The 5013-nt window shown below is 44.1% G+C and overlaps 1 pseudogene; it reads right to left on the reverse strand.

The window, feature by feature from the left end:
• Window positions 1–3241: 3241 nt before the first annotated feature.
• On the reverse strand, window positions 3242–4525 carry LOC121478340 (annotated as a pseudogene).
• Window positions 4526–5013: the final 488 nt, after the last annotated feature.

Raw genomic sequence — 5013 nt, forward strand, 5'->3', positions numbered from 1 at the left:
CTCAGGTGGGGGCCTGTATGCCTTTGCTGCCCACTCAGGGCCTGGCAACCTCGTGTGCCCAGAACCTCCTTAAAAACTGATTATCCAGCTTGTCTCCTTTGTAAGCCGGCTCATTACCATTTCATTGTGTTGTGGCAATTCTTACCTCGTGCAATGAATATTGACTTCATGCTTGCTTTTCTAACTGAATTATAGAGGGGCAGTCTGAGGGCCCGTATTGCTTGCCCAGCTCCAGCCGCCCTGGCAGTCACTTGAATGGTCTCAAAGAAAAGCTGTTTGCTTGAGCATTTAGGGATAACAGAGAGCTGTCACAGGCTGCTACAGTGATTTATTAAAAGAGAGGAAAATGGGAGAAAAGACTCTTACTTATTTTGTGCACCAGCTGCCTGCTGGCTTTCGTCCTTCCCCTGTCTATCCCTCTGTCTCTCTGCCTCCTATTTCTTTTTCCCTCTTTTTCCTCCCTCCTACTTCCTTCCTTCTCCATTTTCTTTCTCACTCTTTCTCCATATTCCTCCCTCCTTGCCTCTCTCCCTCCCTCCCTCCTTCCCTCTCTCTCCCTCTCTCTCTCTCTCCCTCCCTCTTCTTTTGTTCTCATTTTTAAAAATGAGAGCAGTAGAAAGACTGCCACGTTCTAGGCACATGCTTTCAGGAACTCTGTGCCTGTTTCCTACACCTTAATGCAACACCCCAGTAAAGCTAGCTGGGTGCATAAGTTTATCCTAAGAAGCCTATGGGAGGGGAGGGAGCCCTCGCAGACATGCACATCCATGCACAGGTGCACATGTCCTGCAAATAGTGTGCAGCCATCCTGGAAAGAAGCAAGAGGCTCTACTCTGAACGTGAGGCAGGTTGTCCTTCCCTTCTCAGGCACCCCCTCCTCTCCAGACATACTGCAGTGGTTCTGACCTCCTGGTCCCCTCCTCTGACACCATGTTTGTCTTTTGAAGAGGCTGCCCCAGCACCATCCAGCCTGGGCTTCTCTCAGGACCGGGTTGCACAGAGGGTCTTCCTTCCTTGGTCTGCTTGTTTTTGGATCTGGATTCAGTCCCCTTGTGTCTCTGATAGCTACTTCCTGTGTCAGGACATCTGACAGATGCAAATATGGCTGGTGCAGGGGCAAATGTAACAAGTGATAAAGCAAGAAATTGTCTTGCTGTGTTGCTGTTCAAGAAATCAACCTACGGACCCCTGAGCAGACTGGGTCATGGGGACACTGGGATAGGAAGGAGAAAGATTGCACACTGGGTGATCCTGGGCATGCTGGCCACTTGTTCACAATCCCGGGGTGGGGGTGGTGTTAAGGGGAACTGTTCAAAATTAAGCTGTAAGGACTTTGTTTTCAGACCTTGTCTGGGGTGCAAGAACATGGGGCTTTTCTTCGTGTCTCCTAGAAGCTTTCCAAACATGAAATTTCCTTGGAATCCTTACACAGTCTCTCTGCTTTGCTGCTGGAACTTATTTCTGCAACTTGTCCCCCTCCCCCAGCTCCTCGTTTGCTCTATGGACTCTGCTGTGTCCCCACCTTTCACTTTGCTTTTCCCAAATGCCTTTGGTCCCTCTTATCTCCCTTCATGAGGCTCTAATTAGTCTCCTCACAACCCCATAAATCAGCTGCCCCTCCTCCTCTGGTTTGCTTCCTTAGCAGAGGCATGCAAGCTCACCTTTCCTTTCCTTTCCTTTCCCTTCCCAGGTGACAAATCAGCCATTAATCTTGGTTTCAAAAATGTTTATTGGCTGACTTTCTTCAGTAGCTTCTGAACTGTTTGCAAATAAAGAGGAGGGATTTTTGGTGACCTCAATAGAGATAGGCACTCACAGGTGGATTTATTCTCAGGTTTGATTTTTCTCCCCTTTTTTCACATTAAGAGTAAATATACAACTCTGCCTTTTATTGCTTGTGATTTTTTAGTTTTGAAAAGTTTTCAGATCTTCTGTTGGACTGAAATGTGTTTGTTTGTGTTACTCAGGCTGGTTTGTTGCTATGTATGCATTGAGACAGGGTGACCTGTGGAAGTAACAAAGGGAGTGGTTTGACTGGCTGCTCAGTGACTCTGAACAGTTCAAACAGGGTGCTCCATGATGTTTTCATGGTCAACAGACAATGGCTACAGAAAAATCATCTAAAAGTTTAAGAATTGGAGTGTATTAGGTATCTTTGTCAGTCTTTTGGTTTCCCCTTCCTGATTCCCAGGTGTTAATAGTGCTCTGACCTCTGCTCTTGGGCTCGAGGAGGTCAGATTGTCTAATAGTCTAGATTCAGTCTCTGGGAGGAGGGATGAATTTATCATTTGAGGTATATCTTCATGTATATAGAAAATAAAGCTGGAAAGCTTATGGGAAGATAGAAAGTGTCTCTTGAGGGAGAATCTGCAAACACCTGTTTTTCAAATGTCATGGGTTAGAAGTGGGCCATGAGAAAGATGTGGGCTGATGGTCTTTAAGGGTCCATCTCTGCTTTAATCCAAATGAATTTGAGCCTTCGGCTCAGGTAGTGATCCCAGGGTCCTGGGATTGAGTCCCTGTGGGGAGCCTGATTCTCCTTCTTCCTATGTCTCTGCCTCTCCTTCTGTGTCTCTCATGAATAAATAAATAAAATCTAAAAAAAAAAAAGAGTCTATATGTATGCTATAAAATGTGTTCAGCACCTCTGACCTTTCCTTCCAAATGTTTTAGCCTTGTCAGGTAGGTGGTGTCTCCCCTACCACTGAAAAGTCTTTGAGGATTGGAATATTATTATCATTATACCAATATCTCCTTCCCCAGGATTGCCTATTCATATATATATATATATTTTATATATATAAAATTTTATATATAAAATATATATATATTTTTATATTTTTATATATTTTTTATATATATAAAATTTTATATATATAAAATTTATATAATATATATATTAATCGGTATATGGATTATAGTGAAATGCATAGATCTTTAGTATGAGCTCAATTATTTTTGACAAATTCATATCCAAATGTAACCCCAGAATATTTCCATTAATCCAGAAAGTTCCTTTGGGCTCCTTATCAGGCAGTCCTCCACCCCTTGCCAAACCAATTGTTTTGATACTTACTAATGTAGATTCATTTTACCTATTTTAGAACTTCATACTATTAGGATCATGCAGTATATATTCTTTTGTATCTTACTTCCTTTATTCAACATACTGTTTTTTAACTCAAAAAACAATTTTTTTTCATTTAAAAAAGTATTTAGAACACATAAAACAAGGCAACATTTATTCTTTCTTCTCATCTTCTGGTGTGGGATCTGTCGGTGGCTCCTCTACTGTTGCACTGTTGCTCTCTGAGCCAGTGTTGCTATCACTGGTCCCTTCCTCGGCGATACAGTCCACCCCCTCCTGCCCGCTCTCCTTGTCCTCAGGAGTAGACGTGCCTTCTTCACCGTTCTGTTGGCTTTCCGTTGCTTCCTCAAGGTGTGTCTCCTCTGTCTCCATAGGGATGCTTTCGTCGTCCTTCTTCTCCTGGGTCTTACTAGCAGCGGGCTCTTCCTCGGGAACCATGCTGCTCTGACTACGTTCAGCTTGCTCTGCTGTTTCTTTCTCCTTCTCCTCTTGCCTTTTGCGAGCCTGCTCTTCAGCCTGTGCAATTTCAGCGGCAACCTTTTCCATATCCACTTCTACTTTCAAACCGCACAACCTTTTAAGTTCATTGTTAAATGAATCTGCTTTCTAGGAACTTCCTCTTCTTTTCCTGGTGTGGCTCCTCTATCTGAAGAAGTTCAGCTTCTAGTTTTCGCTGATGAACCATTAAGGACTGGACCTGTCATTTGAGGACCTGCATTCTAGCTGTTGTGACAACTGAGCGAACGTCTGGCACCACACTCTCACTAAGGATTTCACTGATGAGGCGGTGGTTTCCCTGGAAACGGGCAGTGGCTGTCTGCTTCACTGAAAAGTTATCATCATAATCATCTGGATCTTCAGCAGGCTGAATGCTCATGTAAGGTTCTCCTTTGTCCATGCGAGACCGTCTCTGTCGACTTTCTTCCTCTAAAGCAGCTTCTGCACGACTTTTCGCATTTATGTAAGCAACGTATGCGGGGGAATTATGATAGGCCTTCATAGATTCATTGTACTCTATCTTTTCTGCTTCGTATTCGTTTAAATATTCTTGTTTTTCTTCATCAGTGAGATCTCGCCACATGCCACCAATAATCTTGCCAATCTCCCACAACTTTAGGTCAGGGTTGGAAACTTTTACTTGGTCCCAGACCTTTCTGCTGTACCTCATGTAGGGCATCAGCGGCTTATCTGGTGGCTTTGGGGGTTTTGGAATCATAATACCAGAGGATGCTGTGACCCGGCTGTTGGTGCCCGGGTTCCCTCCCAGCCTGTAGTTGTTGTAAGTGAGATGACTGTATGGATTGTATCCCACAAACCCTGGTGTGCTGGGCATTTGTGTTGCAGGAGCTGGGTGGGAGGTGGGGCATAAGATGGTCTTTTTGACATTTTGGAAGATTAAGTTCTCAGTTCCTTAAGAATGAATCTGAGACACTGCAGGCAGAAAAAGCACCTGCAGCTCTGGCCTCGTTTCTCTTTGTCCCCTCAACATACTGTTTTTGCAATTGATCCATCTGTTGGTGACTGCCATGGTTGGGCAGATGATCCAGTCCACAGATTTCATACTCCAATGGAAAAGGTCATTGCTACCAGTGTCCATGGGATACTACTTTTATCTGGGATCATTAAACTATTAGGTCCTACTTTGAACAAGCCCCTGAAAGAAACTGCCTACCTGGGGCACCTGAGTGGCTCAGTCAGTTGAGCATCTAATTAGATTTCAACTCAGGTCATGATCTCCATCAAGGGATTGATCCCTGAGATGGGCTCTGCACTCATTGGGGAGTCTACTTGAGATTTTTTCCCTCTCCCTCTGCCCCCCACCCCAAATAAATACATCTTAAAAATAAGAGAGAAAGAAGAACAAAAGAAAGAAAGAAAGAAACTGCCTACCTAGTATGTATGCATAGGGAATAGGGGTGGGATGC

The sequence above is a fragment of the Vulpes lagopus genome, chromosome 18 (genome assembly GCF_018345385.1).
Source record: "Vulpes lagopus strain Blue_001 chromosome 18, ASM1834538v1, whole genome shotgun sequence".
NCBI lineage: Eukaryota > Metazoa > Chordata > Mammalia > Carnivora > Canidae > Vulpes > Vulpes lagopus.